The sequence below is a fragment of the Culex pipiens genome, chromosome 1, assembly GCF_016801865.2.
Source record: "Culex pipiens pallens isolate TS chromosome 1, TS_CPP_V2, whole genome shotgun sequence".
Taxonomy (NCBI): Eukaryota; Metazoa; Arthropoda; class Insecta; order Diptera; family Culicidae; genus Culex; species Culex pipiens.
Genome location: NC_068937.1, coordinates 131270711 through 131294439, shown reverse-complemented (window position 1 = coordinate 131294439; position 23729 = coordinate 131270711). Strand labels below are relative to the sequence as shown.

Sequence of the window (23729 nt, the reverse complement as noted above, 5' to 3'; positions counted from 1 at the left end):
AATCCACCAAAAGTAGAATTAGTAGAATAAGAGATATTACATTTTGTTTGCAAATGGTTTTCAGGAATAGTGAAATTTGAGTATTTAGCCAAAATTTCATTTAAAACAGTTTTGTTTACCATTTCGTCGCTTGTGTGCTATATTGTGACGCGTCTGCTGTAAAAAGATAGGACGTGTCACAAGATAGCACACAAGCGACGATTTGTTATTGATAAGTCCAGAAACTTAGCAAATGTTGCAAAGTGCAAAGAATTTCTAAAAACATTAACAACTTTATTTTTGTACATTTTTTTCTTTTTACAGAGATTCAAAAATAAATAGCAAAACTGCTCTGCAGTTTCTTTCTTTGCAGTTTTGAAAATCGTCCGTTCACATTTTTTGTGAAATGTTAAAAAAAATCATGCTTTGAACGTCAAATTGTATTATCCAAGACATGGTACAACCAAAGCTTATTTTGCTGGAACTTTTCGTAAAACATTGTAATAATTGTTTCTGTAATAAATTTCCCAAAAAATATATTTTTTAAATTTCGAAGTTTATTAAATAAGTTTTAGGAGACTAAAAAAACATCTTCTGATCCATAGTGCATGATTTAAGATACCGGTTTAAGAGATATGTTTTATTTGGAAAATTTCGAAAGCCTGGATTACACAATTATTATTAATCATTTTTTAAATCAAAATCAAATTTGCAGTCGAAAAGTAGTTTTATTTTCTTTTCGTTTTTTTGCACTAAGCTGTGAAAATTTCCCAAAATTTTCTCTCTGGGACTTTGAAAATCAGGCAATTCGTTTTTATATATCACAAAGTATTCGAATCGATGAAAATGTACTTTTTTTCTAAGTATTACTCAATAAGCCTGTAATTTTCAACTGACGATCTCTCGGAAGCTATTTTGCTGATCTTCAATGTTAAAAAATGAAACCTTTGTGAAATTTTCTGATCTTTACTTTTGAAAAGGTTTTCAAATAAATAGTTTCCTTATTTCATAGTTAAGACCTAATTAAAAAAAATATTTTTATTGAAAAGATCAGAAAGTTTCATTGAACTTAAATTCGGTGTTTTCCGGAATTGAAAAAATCTTGAATCCAACTAGTTACCATGCTTGATTTATTCAGCACTCTTTGTATTTATTCAACTCGATAAACTTCGTAGGATAAATGTACGCCTTATGATTAAGCTTTTTTGCACTACGTGGGTTTATTAATCTTAATTTTTACTTAATTTTGGTGTTTTTCACTTTCTAGGATTATTTTTATCCACTTAAGACATATTTTCAACTTTCAGACATTTTTCCGACATTTTCCAGAAATTTTAAAGCGTCGAATAGTAATCTCGTGTTTATTTGAAATATGCATGTACAGTGTACAATGTACACCCTAGAAACCTAAAACAGAAATTTGAAAAATTATTGAAATAGAACCTTTGGCAAATATTCAAGCTTAAGTAAGGGAAGCTAGCGTAATTTCGATTATTTAGATATAAAAAAATATGATAAACTTTAGCTAATTAAAAACATAACTTCATGGTTTTGCAGCTTAAAAAAAACATTTTTATTAGGACATGATTGTACAATTATCTAAATGACAAACAAGAATTCATTTCCACAAGTTGTCATAATCTATTTCAATGATTTTAACGACAGCCAAAACTTGAAAAATATATATTAAAAAAAATCATGTTCCTCATATTTCATCATATTTTCTTGTTTAAAATTAAAATCAAGTTTCAACTACATTTTTGTTGTCCCTAAAATTGAACAGTAGAGCCAACATTTTTGATATTTGTAAGCTTAACACTTGTAGCCCCAACGGGGTCAAAAAAGTTGGAAATGCATTTTCACCGGCTCATACAACCATTGGAAAAAGGTTGGAAATGCCTTTTTTATTATAACTTAGGGTAGACGCATCTGTTTTGGATCTACCTTGTTGGAGGTGATTTTTGACATTCTTCCGGATCGAATGCCGAGATACAGCCAGTTTAAGTTGCATTTCCAACTTTTTTGACCCCCTTGGTGCTTCGCGTAAGTTTTGACCCCGTTGGTGCTACAAGTGTTAATGTTAAATTTGCTCAACATTAGTTAATTTTGGTTGTTAAATTGATGTTTATTGATTAAAAATAATTGAAAGGGATTCCAACCAAATTCTTGCAAGGCCTTGTCGCTCGACTGAAGTCCTGTTTTGACAGCTCGATGAAAACCCCGAGAGTAACATTGCGCCTCACCATATCGAGAAATTAAAAAGAGAGATGTGAGCCGGTAACATCCCCGACAGACGGATCAGGCCGACAACGGCCCGAAAACCGCCCGACGGCTCGACAAAACGGCCCGAATTCCGACGGTTTGTCCGACGGAATTCGGGCCCTTTTCGTGCGTATATGCAACACTTTGTCCGACGATCGTCGAAATCGACGTTTGAGAAAATCGACGTTGACGGGCCGTTGTCGGGCCGATTTCGGGCGACTTTGTTATTTAGATTGTCCTGCCATTGTCGGGTGCTCTCGTTTCGGATTTTTTGGGTTAATTTGATGCAGATAAAAGAGATTTCGTTAGCAAACATGCACATTTTATTATTTTATTCAAATCGACTTCTATTTAAATATTTATTGTCCACATTGCGATGCCAGGTTCGGAACTCGAATTTGCTTCATTCTTGGTGATCTCAAGGGGCAAAACCAGCAATTTTTCAAACATCTAAAGATAAAGTTAGATAAATATATCAAAAATTCTGAACACACCATAATTTGAAAGTGCTTTACCTCATTCATTTGTTCGGCTTGTTAGTTCCGTCATGCTCTTGAATCTGGAACATAGATTTCTAGCTTATTAAAAATGATTTAATTAACACAATTTTTCACAAGCACGTTGGAAATCCGCGAAAATTTATCTGTCATTAATTTTAATCAACGCCTGCCAAGATTTCTGCATACACACGATGTCGGTTTTTTGACATTCGATCAAAACGCACGACAAACGCTCGAAAACGGCAGGACTCAATCGACATCGAGCAGATAACGCTTCGAATCGCACGACCGTGGGACTTCAGTCCATCAGGGATGGAATTAAACTTTCGCAACTGTCATGGTAAACTTCACAGAAGCTTGACAGAAAGTGTAACTCCATGTAGCACTTTTGATTTCTCGTTAAGCCCTCTACTTTACACTGAACGTAAGACATTACAGTCCAGACTCGATTATCCGAAGTTCGATTATCCGAAGGTTTGTATGAAACTTCGGATAATTGAATCAAAACAAAAACATTTTTTTATTCGTATTATTTTATTTTCTTACTTTTAACATCAAACTCGAGTTCTGTGATTTTTTTTTGGTAAGATTTGTATAGTGTAACGGTCAACCGGGATTTGGGGTAGCTTTCCTTGGCAAATTTAAACACGTAGCTTTCTTTAGCAATTCAATTTAGGTTTATTTATTAGAAAAGGTAGCAGGGTTAGCAGTGAGTACTGCATCACGCAGCCTGCGCGAAGAGACTGTCCGATTTGAGCAAACTGTCCAATGTTCTAGACGAAGCGGTGAGTTGAGCTGGAGAGGATTCTCTTGGGTAGACCTCTGAGCCGTTACAATAGTTGATTGCCTATTATATTACAAAATAGATTTTTAAATATTTGAATACCGACATTTTGGCCGCCATGTTGGATGTTAAACTTCTAAATCACTTTAACGGAGTTTAGAGGTCATACCTAAGCTCGGCAATCAAAAATAAGACATCGAAAAAAATATTTTTTTCATGATTCGATTATCCGAAGTTTCTATTAGCCGAAGTGATTTTTTTCCGAGGCCTTCGGATAATCGAGTTTGGACTGTATTTATATGCAAAAATCTCAAATGTTGAAAATGCTTACTGTTGCATGTTTTGTTTGTAGCATCAATAAATTAAAATTTCTCGGTAAAAAAAAATATTGCGAAATTTGATGACAAATATATACCATAACATCTGCTAAAAGTTATAAAACTTGTTCGACTTATGACTGTTGTTCATGTTATTAATTCAAATCGAAATCATAATCATCAAGAAAAGCAGAATATATATTTGACATAAAAATTGATGAAAACAAACCACAATAACATTCAGGTACACAGGGATGGAATAATCGCAAAAAAATCAATTTCGCTTGCGAATTTTCTTCACCCACGAAAGAGAGAGGAGGCAAATCACGCAAAAGAAAATCGCTCCTGAACTTCTCCAAGAAAATCAATCTGCTGATGATTTTTTGTGAATTTCCTTGTCAGCACCACTTAAAAGTGTTTATTTCACTTTGTTTAAACACATTGCCCATCTACAAAATGTGACACGTAATTTTTCGACGTGTAACGTTACATTTGCAAGTGTAGTAGTGAAAAAGATGTTCCGCCGAATAATCAAGATGATGTTTTTTTTAGATTCCTTTTACCGATCTTTCGTGCGCGAGAGAGGAGAGCCATGCTCCTTTCGGATTTTTTCTCTTGATGAACGTCCAATGATTTTTTTTTTGATGATGATTATTCCATCGCTGCAGGTACATATTTGTAAATATTTTTCACAAATGTATATTTCAGATTTCAATTTTTTTTTCGGCATTTCAAGAGTTTTTACAAATTTTATTTTTTATCCCGACTCTTCCTATTTCTAAATTTAAGTAGCCACCCTGGGTTTACATCATAAACATTCACATGATGAGATAGATTTTTTTTTCTTTTTTTAGTTTAAAAAACAGTCCAGTAATTCAAGAAAATAAAAATAGCTTAAGTTGTTTGTATTAGCAAGTTTTCTTTACCCTAAGAGAATGCAATTTATCATATAGTTGATATTTTATCCCTGTTTGAAAAATCCTCCCTTCCAATCCAGCTCCCTCAAACAGTGACGAGTTTTCCACACATTTTTTCCCATTCTTCCATCTTTTTCCCACTCTCGAAACTATAAATAACCCCGAATCACTTCGCACAGCTGCAGTTTCCTCTTTCTTCTACTTTTTTTTTTCCTTTTGCTCACTTCTTTTTTCGGGAATAGTAAACAGGAAAACTTCGTTTTCTCCCCTCAGAATTTCCCACCCTCCGGTATGTTTTGCTCTCTTCTAATCCCAGTGAGCGTGAGCAAATGGGTAGAAAAAGGTCCGCAAACCAATTCCATTCACGAGTTTGAGGGGGGTGGGGGGGGGGGGGAGGGGCGCACACCATGATGTGTGAATTGTAGTGGGATGCTCTTCCAAGAAGAATTGGGCCACGACAACGGCTTGATGGACCAAGCTGAAATACTGAGTTCGCTTTCAATCGGCCAATAAAAAGGTTATGAGTTATGGGGTTTTTCGCTTTTATGACACGTGGCAAATCGGTTGACGAGCTTTTTGGTTAGGGTTCGATTTGGGATTTTTCTGAAGGGAAAAACTTGTTGGAAATTCGCAGAATAGGAAATCGTAAAATTGGGATTGTGATCATAGAAGCTGTTAAAAAAAATCAGAGAAATATAAAAAAAGAGAATTGACGTGTCACTTTTGTAATCATGTCACGCAACATGATTGGATGTTGCACGCAAAAAAAAAACAAAGTGACACCTTCCTACGGTTACAAAATATGGAGCAATCCAAAGCCAAAAAGTGAAAAGCAGCTTGAAGGAAAAAACGCTCTTTCTGAGTCTGACGAACGATGAGCAGATTAGTCAGTGTTCCATAAGACGAGAAAAACACGCAGCATGGCGGGAAATCCCGGGAAATGGTTTCTAAATCTTCTTTCCTCCACCACGAAGTCGCTTTTGCCAGAAAATGCGGGGAAAATTTATTGTCACTCGGCACGATTTCCCACCATGGGAACGCAGGAATAAGAAGAAGAAGCGTCAACGAAGTGGTTCTGAGTATGCTGGTTGAGGCACGCGCGCGTGGGTGTCAAGAAGTGCAACATTCTACTAGCTCTTGAGTTCTGGGATCTGCCCGAGAGTCGGGATTGCACTTGGGTGGAGTTGAAACCGAGCTATTTTTGGAAGTTAAGATTCTTAAACGAGGAATGTTTTTTTGGGTATCTTTTGGGGGAATTCAACTTCGATACAACTGTGTTGACTTTTAAGTTGTTGCGTGACTGCGTTGATGTGACTGCGACACGACTGCAACGCGACTGTGACATAACTCGCACGTGACTGCATCGATTGCGACTGGATGTTGACGATTCCCCTGCACCACATAACTCACGATTATGTTCCACAGGCCGTTACATATCGCGACCATAACGTCCTCTCTGGCATCGATTCCGGGTCGGACGCGTCTTCGGAAGAAGACAACTCTCTCTCTCTCTCCCACTCTCTGTCTCCATTTCACGACTGGCCGCATGAAATAGTGATACAATTTCCATATAATTACGGCGTGCAAGTCACGGCGGCGGTGGCCTAATGCACCACACACCGCGAAGACACTTTCCGGGGTTATTTTCGGCTCCATCGAGCACACACCAATTTCCATACGCCACACACACACAAACACAGTCAGTTTCTGACTGACTGACTTTTCTCCGTAACCGTGTAATCAGCTAATTTGGATAGTAGTTTTTGCTTCTTTGTCTTATGTGTTTGGGGCTTTTCCTCTTTTTTTTTGGGCATTTTCTTGGTTAGTGGCGTGATGTGTGCTGCAATTACACAATTTTGCCTTTTCACGTGCGTTCGAGCATGTCTTGAAAAGTGTGGCAAATTTTGGGAAAATGTGTGATGTGGAAATTAGGCGAATTAAAGACGGTCGGTTCGGAATTTCTACTTTTACATGATCGCTGTCTTAAATGTTATGTAAATTGCGAATCCAACTCTATTGTTTAAGCTTTTTTCAATGGTCTCATTTGACATAACTGTCTCACCTATCAGATTGCTTGAAGTATTCCACAATCTGATTGTTTTAAATAACATCAACAATTTACTTTTCTCTATTGCATCATCTGCCTCAGCTGTCCCACCTCTCTCAATTATCTTGTTTGTCTCAAACTAATTCGCGATTCAATTGTCGCAACTGTCTCAGCCTTTTCAAATGTAATTTGCAGCAAATATTGTTTCTGTCTCATCAGTTTATGTTTACTGTCCAATTGATCTCTCTGTCTCAAATGTCCCAAACTGACATAACTGTCCCACCTTCGATTTCTCCAAGTCTCCGACAATCATTCACAATTAAACAGCCAAAATTTGTAACTGATTTGCTTTGTTGGTTCGACTGTCTCAGCAGTCACGAGTTGTCTCATCTGTCTCCTTTGTCTCATTCTTCTTCACGGCCACTATTGTCTCAATTAAATTTGTGTTTCAAAAGCTCAGCCATCGGATTTTTTTGGCTTGTCTCACCCGTTTAAGTATGTTGTCTCATTAGTCAATATGATGGTCTTTTCTTGTCTCATTTTACTTGATCCAGTTAAATGTCAGGCAAGTGAAATGTGACAAGAAAAGACGAATGAGACAGTCAATATTGATGGGACAGTCTCATATTGACAAATGAGACAACATACTTAAACGGGTGAGACAAGCCAAACAAAATTCAGATGGCTGAGCTTTTGAAACACAAATTTAATTGAGACAATAGTGGCCGTGAAGAAGAATGAGACAAATGAGACAGATGACTCGTGACTTGGTTACCTCAACAATTTTATTTCAAGCTGTCTCAAATGATTCTTGCTGTCCCATTTCAATTGACTATCTCAACCAATTTCACGACTGTCTCAACTGTCTCACTATCTGTCTCAAAAAACGTCTTTTAAAAAAATCCCAAACCGCGACTTTGAGCGCATCGCCACACCACACTTGATTGGTCACGTTCTCAGCTGCGATTAATTAGAACCAGCAACGACGGCCGACATGGTGGTGACCGATTTTACGACGCCATTCCGAGATGAACGTGAAAAATTGAGTTTTCCTCGGTTTGTCAGACCAAAATAAAATGTGCCTTTTTCGTCGGTGTATTTATTGGATCGAGTCCAAAAAAAAATGTTGTTGCCTTTCGGAAGTACCGGTGAGATTTACTTTGGGGAATCGATTTTTTGTTGCAGAGTCGCTGCGCGACTTGTCGGCAAGCTGAAAAGCTTGAAATGTGTACGCAAACACCTCTAATTGACCATCATCTCCATCATCATTTCAGAGAATCATTTCAAACCGGGGTGGGTGGTGGATGTTATGATGATGAAGACGAGCGGCAAACTACTCAAATTATGCAACATTTTCTGCCGTTGATGCGTAGGTGAGCTGGTGTAACACGGTAAAAAAACTCAGTTTGAAAAAAATAAGAGTATTCTAGAAGTAAACTGTTACTCACAGTCCTAACAAAATTTTTAAAGTTTAATTTCACAAACATCAAAGTAAATCTATCCGCAGTGGCGTGGTGCAAATACTATTTTCCAAGTCGCAACGACACCGACGCCGGGTCGACGCCAGAAATAAACTGCGGGCAACCTTGAGGGATGGAAGTGCTTCTTCGTGTTGTTCTATCTCTTATGAGTGTACTTTTTGCATTATGCAACTGAGTGCAAGTAGTGCATTCAACAAGTTGAGGATAGTAAAATTTTAAAAAGACGGATTTTAATTTCACAAAGGAATTTGATAAATAATTAAAGAAAACATGAAAGGAATCCCCTTAAAAAAAGCTAGGGGAAATTCTCATATGTTTGGCCATTAGAAACCCCCTTTTCAGAGCTGTAATTGAACGGCAAAGTGCTGATATGGCAACATCAGAGACACGATGAAATAAAATGCTGTTCCCCTATAAGGCCAATGTAAATTTTCATTCCAAGTTGTTATATCGCCTCCCTGTTCAGGTATTTCAAATTTTGCTTAAAACTTTTATTTGTCATTAAAAGAACTTGTTAAATCGATTGTAAAACTTAAATAATACATGGTATAACGTTGATTTGTGTATTTTTAATCAAGTTGAGGCATATTCATTATTTTACAAATTTGAGTTTTTGAAACACAGATCGGGAAAGACGTAAAACTGATTAATATTTTCATAAATTCATTGATATTTTGAAATTTCAGACAATACCAAAACTTCAATAATGTATAAAAAATTCTGTGATATGCATATTTTTTTGGAAATGCAAATGCAAGCATTGGGACCATCCATAAACCACGTGGACACTTTAGGGGGGGGGGGGGTCTGGCGATTGTCCACGCTCCATACAAAAAAGTTTTTTTTTGTATGGACAATTGTCCACGAGGGGGGGGGGGGTTGAGATTTCCAAAAAAAGTGTCCACGTGGTTTGTGGATGGTCCCATTACATAAAGTTCATAAATATCACTTGAGGGGTCATAACTTAGGACACGGTTGCCAGATCTTCATTTCGTTGAGTTTGGTATTTACATTACCTATACAGCGATGAATATCATTATTTTATTTAGCGCTAACTTTTCTTAGATCTTAATTCATGCGAAAACACATTTTCAAACATAACTTTTGCCTTCTTCAGGCTATAATCCTACTACAAAAATGTTCTTTTTATTTTCATTTATTTTATTTTTATTTTATGTTTACCTGGGTGCAGAATAGTGGTTCGCAAAGTGGCCTCAATTTAGAACTGTCAAAGCGGAACCAATTTACTGTTTGCAAAACTATACCAAGAAGTGGCAAGTATTGTAATCGATCTATAATTTATTTGGTCAGGAATAAAAAGTCGATGGCTTCGAGCATTTGAGGTATTCGAAGTCAACAAATCTTTGGAAGCTGGTTGAAATCAAGATTGGCCCAATTCGTCGCTAACATTTCAATAAGCGCTAGGTCTCACGCAAAACCTATGTTTATGCGACGCTTTTTGAATTGTTAGCGACAAATTATCAATAACTATGAATGGCACGAAATTATCACTTCGCTTCAAAGATACATGATCTCGGAACTTCCATTCGGTTGATTTTCTGATTCGTAAAATTCCACCCACTTCTAATGCAATTTTTTTCACGTGGGAATCAAAAATGGCCTCTTAATTTTTCAGCAAAAACTTTAACATCAATAGATTCAAAATGTTTCAAAATAAGTCACTTTAGCAGCAAAAAATATGTCACGCTTGAGCTTGAACATAGAGTTCGTTTCGCGGTGCCTGTCCGTCGGGACGCATTTTTTTTCGCGTTCTGTTTTCGTCGATCGTCGTCGGTGTGTATTTCGGGTGAGTTCGTGCGTGTGTGTGTGTGTGAAGGTGCGGCTAGCTCTGGTTGTCACGATGACAGCAGAGCTGAGCCAGTTCGTTTCGCGGTGCCTGTCCGTCGGGACGCATTTTTTTCGCGTTCCGTTTTCGTCCATCGTCGTCGGTGTGTATTTCGGGTGAGTTCGTGCGTGTGTGTGTGTGTGTGTGTGAAGGTGCGGCTAGCTCTGGTTGTCACGATGACAGCAGAGCTGAGCCAGTTCGTTTCGCGGTGCCTGTCCGTCGGGACGCATTTTTTTCGCGTTCCGTTTTCGTCCATCGTCGTCGGTGTGTATTTCGGGTGAGTTCGTGCGTGTGTGTGTGTGTGTGTGTGAAGGTGCGGCTAGCTCTGGTTGTCACGATGACAGCAGAGCTGAGCCAGTTCGTTTCGCGGTGCCTGTCCGTCGGGACGCATTTTTTTTCGCGTTCCGTTTTCGTCCATCGTCGTCGGTGTGTATTTCGGGTGAGTTCGTGCGTGTGTGTGTGTGTGTGTGAAGGTGCGGCTAGCTCTGGTTGTCACGATGACAGCAGAGCTGAGCCAGTTCGTTTCGCGGTGCCTGTCCGTCGGGACGCATTTTTTTTCGCGTTCCGTTTTCGTCGATCGTCGTCGGTGTGTATTTCGGGTGAGTTCGTGCGTGTGTGTGTGTGTGAAGGTGCGGCTAGCTCTGGTTGTCACGATGACAGCAGAGCTGAGCCAGTTCGTTTCGCGGTGCCTGTCCGTCGGGACGCATTTTTTTCGCGTTCCGTTTTCGTCCATCGTCGTCGGTGTGTATTTCGGGTGAGTTCGTGCGTGTGTGTGTGTGTGTGTGTGAAGGTGCGGCTAGCTCTGGTTGTCACGATGACAGCAGAGCTGAGCCAGTTCGTTTCGCGGTGCCTGTCCGTCGGGACGCATTTTTTTTTCGCGTTCCGTTTTCGTCGATCGTCGTCGGTGTGTATTTCGGGTGAGTTCGTGCGTGTGTGTGTGAAGGTGCGGCTAGCTCTGGTTGTCACGATGACAGCAGAGCTGAGCCAGTTCGTTTCGCGGTGCCTGTCCGTCGGGACGCATTTTTTTTTTTTTTCGCGTTCCGTTTTCGTCGATCGTCGTCGGTGTGTATTTCGGGTGAGTTCGTGCGTGTGTGTGTGTGTGTGTGTGAAGGTGCGGCTAGCTCTGGTTGTCACGATGACAGCAGAGCTGAGCCAGTTCGTTTCGCGGTGCCTGTCCGTCGGGACGCATTTTTTTTTTCGCGTTCCGTTTTCGTCGATCGTCGTCGGTGTGTATTTCGGGTGAGTTCGTGCGTGTGTGTGTGAAGGTGCGGCTAGCTCTGGTTGTCACGATGACAGCAGAGCTGAGCCAGTTCGTTTCGCGGTGCCTGTCCGTCGGGACGCATTTTTTTTTTTTCGCGTTCCGTTTTCGTCGATCGTCGTCGGTGTGTATTTCGGGTGAGTTCGTGCGTGTGTGTGTGTGTGAAGGTGCGGCTAGCTCTGGTTGTCACGATGACAGCAGAGCTGAGCCAGTTCGTTTCGCGGTGCCTGTCCGTCGGGACGCATTTTTTTTTTCGCGTTCCGTTTTCGTCGATCGTCGTCGGTGTGTATTTCGGGTGAGTTCGTGCGTGTGTGTGTGTGTGAAGGTGCGGCTAGCTCTGGTTGTCATGATGACAGCAGAGCTGAGCCAGTTCATTTCGAGGTGCCTGTCCGTCGGGACGCATTTTTTTCGCGTTCCGTTTTCGTCCATCGTCGTCGGTGTGTTTTTCTCGTTAGTCATGTATTTGATACACATCACAGTCGGATTTCTTTGTTCTATGATTTGCAATTGTTTCACGGGAAGATTCTTTTTAAATTGCGTCAGCAAAATATAAATTATCATTCAATTCGACCATTCGTTTCCCGCGAATCACGGCGACAAATATTGTTTCAACGCGATTGTTCAAGTCCTTCAGATAACATCATAACTCTTCAGTCATTAATTGGTCGCTCATCTTATAATAATTTAAAAGTATAAATAGTCTCAGGGCAACTCTACGTAAATATGTTACGCTGAGTTTAATATTTCACCTTTTAATCACACATAATTTTGATTCTATCTTTCCACAGCCGGCTGTCTAAGATTGAATCATTTATGTTAAACTCAACACCAAATAACCGGGAACGGTCTCATCCGCATCATCCGATTGTTTGCCTTGAGAATACATAATACATCACCCTATTCAACAAAATTCATTGATTATTGGGCCACATCATCATCCTCTATGATGAATCCTGGCCATTACCCTTCCCCACTAACAAAATCCCAAGTAGAAGTAGTTTTCCGGCACACGCGGGGGTGTGGATATCGTATAGAACCCACCCTTGGTAGCAGCCTGTGCTAACTAACATTCCCGTCCCATCCCCTCGAGATCTACAAACTGACATGGCGGGCGCCGTTGGTGGCCAACGACTGTTTCCTATTCGCACCGGCTCTAGTTTTGATGATCGTGATGTTTTATCTTTTCAGCGCATTCATGCATGCTGTTGATAAGGGAAACATCATTTGATCGTTGAAGCGTGTGACCAGTTGTGCTGATGGGATATTACGGTCTTGTTCAGCAACGGAGAAGGACAACCATGGGTGGTCTCTCATGCTCATGCTCATGCTCATGCTCAAAAAATATGTCACGCTTGAGCTTGAACATAGCCTTCTACTTTGCTTATGTTTACAGCTGTAGTGCAGTTGTATTAGTGAGGAGCAGTGGGGAGCATTCGAAGATCACGTTACGCATTCTGTCTTTTCAGCACCCAGATGTTTACATTTGACAAAGAATCGAAAACTGAACAAATGTATTTTCAAAAATATCCAGATGTTAGAAAAGTGACAAAAAACAACTCAAATCCCAATATGTTATAAATCGTTATTTAGGTAATCAAAAGACCTTTGCACCGAGTCCAAAACATTGAAGATCTGGCAACCCTGTCTCAAGTTATGACCACTTAAGTGATATTTATGTACCTTTTGGACCCGGATCTCACTTAAATGTACGTAAACTATGTCCAGATCCATCATCTGACCCATTGTTGGTTAGGTAATCAAAAAGATCTTTCCAACGAGTCAAAAACATTGAAGATCTGGCAACCCTGCTTCAAGTTATGACCACTTAAGTGATATTTATATACTTTTTTGAAGCCGGATCTCAATTATGTGCGTGTAAACGATGTCCGAATCGAGCATCCGACCCATCGTTGGTTAGATAATCGAAATATCTATCCAACGAGTCGAAAACATTTAAGATCTGGCAACCCTGTCTCCAGTTATGACTACTTAAGTGATGGTTATATACCTTTTTGAAGTCGGATCTCACTTTAATGTACGTAAACTATGTTTGGATCCATCATCCGACCCATCGTTGGTTAGGTAATCAAAAGACCTTTCCAACGAGTCCAAATTATAGAAGATCTGGCAACTCTGGATCATGTTCTGACCAATCAAGTGATATTTGTGTATTTTTTTTATTCTGGATATAACAAAATAGATGATATTTGTGTCCAAACCCATCATATCACCAATTGTTTGTAAATAGTGAGGAAGGCATCAACCAAATAGGTGGATTAAATTAGTTTTAATTAGTGAGGAAGGCATCAACCAAATAGGTGGATTAAATTAGTTTTAATTAAATATCGAAACTTCAAACAATTCAAAAGTGTTGCCCTCTAGGCCAATGGTCAATTTATTAACCAATTTTTGATCTTCAAAAGAATTCTTCTTTCCAAACTTTTGAATTTTAAGTTTAGTAAGTTTGACTTGATTGATATTTTAAGGAATATCACAAACTATGCCACTGAGCATATGTAACAATTTAAAAAATAGCATCTCTTAAGTAGACAATATGAAAACTAGCAAAGTTTTGAAAAAATAACTGAAAAAAATGAAAAAAATGCAAAAGTTTGTAATAGGAAAGGGTAGAACAAAACAAATAGTATCAGAAACAAACATAAACTTAACGATATAAATGCAAAATTAAAAATCAAGAAAGAACAAATAAGGTAGAACATCATTTGATACGAATTACCTTTAAATACTAAAAATTAAACAAGAAATACCGTATAAATTTTCGTATAACAAGTATACCATCTGCATGAAAACTGTCCTCATGCGTTTTTTGCAATTTAGATTTTATTTTAGAAAAAAAAATCTTAACTGAACGAGGATTGAACCATCAACTTTTTGGTTGTTGATCCGACACGCTGCCACTGCGCCATGCACCGCTTGATGACATGAGAAGGACAGGGCTCAAACATATTATTCTTTCTGGCAAGTTGCTTGTATTGGTGAGGACTACCGATCGCTGACATGTTTATACACGGGCAAAATTGATATACGGACTTGCTGCAAAATCCGTTATAAAAGGTATTTCTTTTGTAGCAAATCCACTATGACAGATTATGATACATTTGTTTGCTTTGGGTGTAGAAAGTTGAAAGTATACATTTTTTTTCACAATCTTATCGCCGTTGTGGCTACTATTTTGGCCGCCACCTTTAATTTAAAATGTCCAAATCATTCTAGAGTACTGGGGGTCAAATTTGAGCTCAAAGAACCAAACATTAAAGTTTCAATTCCAGGGTAGGAAAAAAAGTTATCTTTTGGAAATAAATTACTATTTGATTACTATCAGAATTATTTTATATGTATGCTAGAATTTGAGATACTTTGTGTTTCAAAATTAAAAAAATAATTTAATTTATTGTATATTTAGAGAGCGGATATGTTACTCAAAATTTATTTCCAAACGCGGAAAAAAGTGAAAACATCAAAACAATTATGATTTTTTAAACGTAAATTTTTATGTTTTTGAAACCGCTTTAAAACACTCCTAAAAAATGGGACCATATAAAAATATGATTCAGGCATCCGTAAAAATCAACCAAATTTCCCAATCTTCTCCCACTCCAAAATTTTCCTCCATGCTATCCCGAATTAACCCACGACTTCTAATCAGATCCCATTCCGTTTTCCAATTAACATCCGTCCCCTCGTTTAGCACCAACAACTTTTTTTCTCCCCATTCTAATTTACACACAACCATCAAATTACACCAAAGTCGTTCTTGGCAGAAGAAAACAATAAAAGGGAGGAGGCAAAAGGGGGCGCTGTCTTCTCTTTTGTTGCCTCTTTCTCTCTCTCTTACTGCTGCCCAAACGCCTAAGCTCTAATGCCAATGCACTCTTCGACACGAACGTTGCGGCCTCGGAAAAATGCACTTTAATCGTTGTTGTTGTTGTTTATGAGATGCGTTTTTTTTTGCTTTCTTCTTTTTCTTAAATGGAATTTTCTCCCATTTTCGCCTTTTAATGCGGCGTTGTCGGAAGCATTTTCCCATTTTCTTTCGTCTTGTGGAATCTATCAAAGCAAGCTTACATTTTTCTCTCCTTCTGCGGTGTTTTCGTTGAAGAATAATCCACACAGCTTCCTTCGACGAGAACTTTGCTTTTGACAGCTTGCGCTCAGTTCTTCCATCTTTTCGCCGTCGTCATTTTCCCGACTTTTCACCGTTGTTTTTCCACCTCTCTGAGTGCACACACACCAACACTGAAACAGCTCAGCTTCTTTTCCGTTTTCTTAATTCCAAAAGCCCAGTGAAATTGCAATTATTTCGCACACACAACATTCCAATTTTGGCCTCTTTTTTTTTTTGCTTTATTTTCGTACGATTTCAGTTTTCTTCTCCCAATTTCTTTGCAACGGCAACGAAAAATCCACCATTGTTGGAGGCATTTTCCGGGCGAGTTTTCTTTTTCCTCATCTTGAGGGATGCTGGGCAAATTTCTTCATTAATTTTCTCAAAACGACGCAAATTTTATCTGCTCACTTTTATCGGTGCTCTTGTTTATCCTCAAAAAAATCGAGCAAAAAGTATCACTCACTTTTATTCTCTCTCTCACCACACGAATATTCCAAAAAGAAGAATCCAGCTCGACACCAATCAATCCAGTCTGACAGTAGTCGCCCGTAACAAACAATCCGAAAAAATAGCGTCACTCGTCCGCAAAAAAAAAAAACTTATTTTTCTCTAAAACAATTTCGCAAAAAACACACGGAGAGAAATCGCGCCGTCGAACCGCAACCCACCGAAGTTGGAAAAGCATTGACTGGTCGCTGGCTGGCAGAAGCAGGAGAGCTTGCGACGAGATTCCCCCACACACATACAGCAAAGAGAACGAGAGAGAGAGCGAAATTACTGCGGCACCACTACCAAAGCAAAGATTCCACCTCTTTCGCGAGTGTTGCACAAAAGGTACAACTACAGAGCCAGCAAGTTTGACAGGTTGAGTTGGGGTTGTGGTAGTGTGCTTGTGGTGCGATGCAGCTTGTTTATAAACACAATGTCAAAAAGGGGTGTCAGATGGTTGAGAAAATCGGTGTGTTATCTGTATGCATAGCAAAAGATTAGCTGTAAAACTACTTTTTCTGAAACCACAATCAAAATAAGTTTTTTAAATGATTACTTTTATGAAATTATAATTCCAATCAATAAATCATCAAACAAACTAATATCAAAACGAAAGTTTCAATGAAACTTAAAGATTTCGGGGAATTAAAAAAACACACATTTTCAACGCCAGTAATTTGCCATTTTCATCAACCGGTAATTTGACACTTTTTATATTGACACCATTTGGTTTGTGCGCAGTCACGATCCATTATTTGACAATATGACAATAACTCTTCATTATTCGAATCTGCACTTGAAAAAAAAAGAAGTTGATCGCTTGTTATCGCTTTACCAAATTTTTATTCTAAAAGATAATTTTTTTAAAATTCAACCCACAATGTATCATTCCATTTGATATTCGAAATTCACAAGATTGGATAATGTATCATACCGACAAAACTACAGTTCATACAGATAATTCATAAGAGTGATACAAATCAATGCAATCAAAAATGGCAAGGCTGATTATCGCAAGAGATGACAGATCGGTTGGAAGCGACGCGTCGAAAGCTTGACCAAGAATATTTGAAATGGTAAAATAAAAATTGTGTAAATAAAATTTATTAAAAATATTTCGTGTAAGGTCTTTTATAATCACTTTGTAAATTATTTTAATAATTTCGTGTTTTTATTTTACTCTTCGTTTTCCATTTGTACCAGCTTAGTATTATCTTGCGTTCAAAGCGGCGCTTTGAATTTAAAGTTTACGAAAAACAGTGCACAGTGGTCCAGATCGCAAAATTAAGTGGAAAATGGATTTTCCGAAAAATTGTTAAGTTTTGGAGCTTTGATGTCTGAGTTGTTGCAAATGGAAAAGGGCAACTTTTGGTTTGGTTGAAAATTAAGGTGATTAACGATTAGGGTGATTTTCAAAATCTAACGTTTCAGGAATATTTTTGGGATTTTTTTTTATTTTCTAAAAAGTTTAAGGGCTTGTCAAGAAACTCTTATATCGCAATCTACGCCTTCTACGAAAGCATCTGAGCAAACCTTTAAAAATAAGTTTTTTAAACATATACACCAATTTATCATTACTGAATTTAGTTAAATTTACTGAAATCTGCACTACTGAAATTTTCAGTAAACGAAAACTTGCTGAAATTTCAGCAAACTTTGACAGCTCCATACAAATTTTAACTGTTCAGTTCAGCGAAAAACTAACTGAAAATTTCAGTAAATATTAACTGAAAAAGAACATCAGAATTAGCTGTGTAGCAATTCAGGGCTCACTTTTGGAGAAAAGTGATTTACTTTTAGAACTCTTCAAAACGAACATTTTCATTTATTGACAAGTCAATTTGGACTTAAGGGTTAAAAGTTACAGCCATTATAAGGTAAAAAAGATGCAAATTTTAAACTCGAAAAAGCGCTGGCCAAATTTAATGCGCCATGTTGCTTTCGAAAGAGGAGATCTAACACTATAAACGCTGAAAAATCCCATAGGGGTATATGGTTTTAAATCGAGATATCTTCATTTAAAAATGTATAAATTTCAGTGTATGGGACCACCCAAACGAAATTCGAAAATTGTCCAACTTTATGTTTTTCCATTTTATTTTGCCCGCTGAATCTGAATCAGTCCTCCAAATTGAGCCAAAGTGTAAAATAATCGATTTTTGGTCATATTTTGTGTTTCTATGTAAAATTATTAGGACTAGTGATTTTTTCGCGATTTCACGGAAGCCGCGTAATCCGTGAAATTTGCCCCTGGCCGTGAAATTGTGTAAGCACCGTGAAATGCCGCGAAATTTTAAATATTTTATTGATAAATGTAGCTTAAGCATTATTTATTTTATTTAAAATACTTTACAAGATTTTTAACAAGCATTTCGGATGTTGTTTCCAAACTAAACAAATATTGCTTGTCAGATTTAGAACTATTTTGACAAAGAACTTTGTCCTAAGGGCTCTATTCTGGTGAGGTGTCAATCCAGAAAAACGAAAAATGTCGCGCGTTACGAAAATGTTGCATGCTTGGTACTGCGGAAGGGGTCTGCAACGAATGAAATGTGGCAACAATGGTGCAGCATTCTCGCGTGACAGTTCCAAGAAAGCAGGAGACGAGGCAAAATTTGCACCATGTTGCCACATTTCATGCTAACTATATAAGCTAACAGATAGCCTCTGAACAATTTTAGTTTTATTCGAAAATCCGTCAGAGACGGATCGACGGTGGTAATTTTATTGCTCACACACACATGCACACATTGAAAGTTGTGCACCAACTTGGGAGGAATTCTGTTCTAACGAAGATTGTTAGATCGGTCACTCGAAAACCAGAATGATTTAAGGAAACGGGGTTGGGACCAAACTGGTAGGATATTGGCCACACCCGGAGTGGCCATAGCCCTGAGGGAAGGTTCTACCGGGGGGACATTTATCGAACCATTCGACTTGGGGCAATATGGGTATCAAAATTCATGGTTTTTTATACTGGTAGTGAAAATGGCCATTTTGACAGGATTGGCCACACCCGGAGTGGCCATGGCCCTGAGGGAAGGTTCTACCGGGGGACATTTATCGAACCATTCGACTTGGGGCAATATGGGTATCAAAATTCATGGTTTTTGATACAGGTAGTAAAAATGGCCATTTTGACAGGATTGGCCACACCCGCAGTGGCCATGGCCCTGAGGGAAGGTTCTACCGGGGGGACATTTATCGAACCATTCGACTTGGGGCAATATGGGTATCAAAATTCATGGTTTTTTATACTGATAATGAAAATGGGCATTTTGACAAGATTGGCCACACCCGGAGTGGCCATGGCCCTGAGGGAAGGTTCTACCGGGGGGACATTTATCGAACCATTCGTCTTGGAGCAATATGGGTATCAAAATTCATGTTTTTTTTATACTGGTAGTGAAAATGGCCATTTTGACAGGATTGGCCACACCTGGAGTGGCCATGGCCCTGCGGGAAGGTTCTACCGGGGGGACATTTATCGAACCATACGACTTGGGGCAATATGGGTATCAAAATTCATGGTTTTTGATACTGGTAGTAAAAATGGCCATTTTGACAGGATTGGCCACACCCGCAGTGGCCATGGCCCTGAGGGAAGGTTCTACCGGGGGGACATTTATCGAACCATTCGACTTGGGGCAATATGGGTATCAAAATTCATGGTTTTTTATACTGATAATGAAAATGGCCATTTTGACAAGATTGGCCACACCCGGAGTGGCCATGGCCCTGAGGGAAGGTTCTACCGGGGGGACATTTATCGAACCATACGACTTGGGGCAATATGGGTATCAAAATTCATGGTTTTTGATACTGGTAGTGAAAATGGCCATTTTGACAGGATTGGCCACACCCGGAGTGGCCATGGCCCTGAGGGAAGGTTCTACCGGGGGGACATTTATCGAACCATACGACTTGGGGCAATATGGGTATCAAAATCCATGGTTTTCGATACTAGTAATAAAAATTACGGGAAGGTTTTCCCGGGAGTGTTCTGTTGGATGACGTTGTAGGGCTTTGGTGTATTGGGAAAAGTTGTAGGGGAGAAAATTTCATGAAAGTTTGTCAAAGGCGCCAACTTTGTAGCTCTTAATCTACTCGAGATATACGCCATTTTTGCAACAATGGTAAAAAAGTACTTTTTTGGTGATAACTTAAAATGTTAGCATTTTAGCGGCCTACTATGTTCTGAAGAGTTGTTTATGACATAAAATTACACATCTTTGCCGAAGACAGCAAAATGTGTTGAGCCTTTATTGAGGAGTTATAACCATTTTTGAAACTGCCACAGAATCCGCTTTGTAATTGCTGGCCCCGATACTCTTCAAGGGTGTTCCCCTCAGGAACTGGGAAAGATTTACTTTTACTTTTACTTATAACCATTTTTAAGTGATTTTGAAACTATTTTCAAGTTGCAATGTTTTCAAAATGGCGCATTTTGGCGCAAAACCGAACAATGCACATGAAAGTACACACTTTCAACTAGATTTTCTGAATATATCTCCGTGTCTATCGGTGTCTATTTTTAGATATCTAAATTTGAATTTGACGGTTTTTAATCAATTTAATTATAATTTTTAAGCGGAATCTTATTGAAACGTGGTAATAATCGGTAAATTGATCGTTTTTTATGGAAAATACATTGTTCATGCTTAAAATTATGATATATATTTTAAAATTATGAATAAAAACATGTTTTCTCAAAAATAATGTAAGTGAAAATTTTAAATGATTGTCCGTATTTAGAATTAAGTATTTCCTGTTATATTAGGTCACTCTGGAAAAGTTGTCGTAATTTTTCATAGACGATGTAATTTCCATAAAAATCGATCAATTTACCCTTCAATTTACCGATTTTCACCTTGTATTCATTATGATTTCGAATAACATTTATAAATAAATTTATTAAAAATCTGACGAATTCAAATTGAGATATCTGAAAATAGACACAAATAAACACGAAAATATTTTCAGAAAATGTAGTTGAAAGTGTGTACTTTCAGGTGCATTGTTCGATTATGCGCCAAAATGCGCCATTTGAAAACATTGCAACTTGAAAATAGGCTCAAAATCACTTAAATTTTTTTTAAACTCCTCAATAAAGGCTCAAAACATTTTGCTGTCTTAGGCAAAGATGGGTAATTTTATGTCATAAACAACTCTTCAGAACATAGTAGGCCGCTAAAATGCTAACATTTTAAGTTATCACCAAAAAAGTGCTTTTTTACCATTTTTACAAAAATGGCGTATATCTCGAGTAGATTAAGAGCTACAAATTTGGCACCTTTGACAAACTTTCATGAAATTTTCTCCTCTACAACTTTGCCCAATACACCAAAGCCCTACAACGTCATCCAACAGAACCCTCCCGGGAAAACCTTCCCGTAATTTTTATTACCAGTATCGAAAACCATGAATTTTGATACCCATATTGCCCCAAGTCGAATGGTTCGATAAATGTCCCCCCGGTAGAACCTTCCCTCAGGGCTATGGCCACTCCGGGTGTGGCCAATAATCTACCAGTTTGGTCCCAACCCCGTTTCCTTAAATCATTCTGGTTTTCGAGTGACCGATCTAACAATCTTCGTTAGAACAGAATTCCTCCCAAGTTGGTGCACAACCTGTGTCTTTCAATGTGTGCATGTGTGTGTGTGAGCAATAAAATTACTACCGTGGATCCGTCTCTGACGGATTTTCGAATAAAACTAAAATTGTTCAGAGGCTATCTGTTACTTATATAGTTAGCATGAAATGTGGCAACATGGTGCAAATTTTGCCTCGTCTCCTGCTTTCTTGGAACTGTCACGCAAGAATGCTGCACCATTGTTGCCACATTTCATGCGAACTATATAAGTAACAGATAGCCTCTGAACAATTTTAGTTTTATTCGAAAATCCGTCAGAGACGGATCGACGGTGGTAATTTTATTGCTCACACACACATGCACACATTGAAAGACACAGGTTGTGCACCAACTTGGGAGGAATTCTGTTCTAACGAAGATTGTTAGATCGGTCACTCGAAAACCAGAATGATTTAAGGAAACGGGGTTGGGACCAAACTGGTAGGATATTGGCCACACCCGGAGTGGCCATGGCCCTGAGGGAAGGTTCTACCGGGGGGACATTTATCGAACCATTCGACTTGGGGCAATATGGGTATCAAAATTCATGGTTTTTTATACTGGTAGTGAAAATGGCCATTTTGACAGGATTGGCCACACCCGGAGTGGCCATGGCCCTGCGGGAAGGTTCTACCGGGGGGACATTTATCGAACCATTCGACTTGGGGCAATATGGGTATCAAAATTCATGGTTTTTGATACTGGTAGTGAAAATGGCAATTTTGACAGGATTGGCCACACCCGCAGTGGCCATGGCCCTGAGGGAAGGTTCTACCGGGGAGACATTTATCGAACCATTCGACTTGGGGCAATATGGGTAACAAAATGCATGGTTTTTGATACTGGTAGTGAAAATGGCCATTTTGACAGGATTGGCCACACCCGGAGAGGCCAGTGTCCTGAAGAAGGTTCTACCGGGGGTACATTTATCGAACCATACGACTTGGGGCAATATGGATATCAAAATTCATGGTTTTTGATACTGCACCCAGAACTGGACATCGGCATTCGAGAGTATAAAGAGCACGATTCGGTAGTAAAATGTTACTGTGTGCGGACTGAGAGGATAAATCCCGAAATTACCGAGAGTACTTTACTCATGGGTTCATCTTCAAAAAAAATTCATCCATAAAAAAACGAACCGGTACCGAGACTCGAACCCAAGACCTTCGGCATATTGATCCGTGCCTTTGCCGTATGGGCCACCATGGTTCGGTGACTGAATGGTGGTCATTTGTCCATATAAGCCATTCAGTAGGATGAACTATTCCAATGAGCGAATGAACACGCGAGAGGACTATACTCTCGCAAAATAGCACTTTCCTCACGCTTCTTTCCGTTAGGACTATCCCCTCGTTCTTTAACTTTGGGTGTGGTAGTGAAAATTGCCACACAGAAAAAAATCAATTCCCGTAATCGTGAATTAAGTTCACGAATGTGAGATCCACGAAGGAATTTATTCATGAGTATGGTGCATTTGCACCATAAACGTGAATATATTCCTTCGTGGTTCTCATAATCGTGAACTGACTTCACGGTTTCGAGAATTGATTTTTTTCTGTGCATTTTGACAGGATTGGCCACACCCGGAGTGGCCAGTGCCTTGGAGAAGGTTCTACCGGGGGGACATTTATCGAACCATACGACTTGGGGCAATATGGGTATCAAAATTCATGGTTTTTGATACTGGTAACGAAAATGGCCATTTTGACAGGATTGGCCACAACCGGAGAAGCCATGGCCCTGAGGGAAGGTTCTACCGGGGGGACGTTTATCGAGCCATTCGACTTGGGGCAATATGGGCAATTTATATCCACAGAGGTGCCATTGAATGCAAATATTTAATTAGAATTAATTACTCAGGATTAAATAAATTGGCAAAGAATTAAAAAATATAAATAAAAATAGCATGATTTTTTTAGTTTTGTACAAAGTTCTTTGTCATATTGGTCATGTAGAACATAACCACCTGCACCTTTTTTTTCTACATTTCCAGCAAAATTTATTTATTCCTCCAAATTCCAAAAAGATTGTAAAAGAACATTATTAAACACTACAATGAAAGAAAACACAAAAAAAAGTTATTTG

At 38.7% G+C, this 23729-nt stretch overlaps 1 protein-coding gene across 1 annotated transcript in view; it reads right to left on the bottom strand.

The window, feature by feature from the left end:
- LOC120417843 (probable serine/threonine-protein kinase roco5) overlaps positions 1 to 16174 on the bottom strand; it is a 184977-nt gene extending 168803 nt beyond the window's left edge. Inside the window, exon 1 of the mRNA XM_039580063.2 lies at positions 15478 to 16174. The gene's annotated coding sequence lies outside the window, so the exon portion shown is untranslated. The remainder of the gene's footprint in view (positions 1 to 15477) is intronic.
- Positions 16175 to 23729: the final 7555 nt, after the last annotated feature.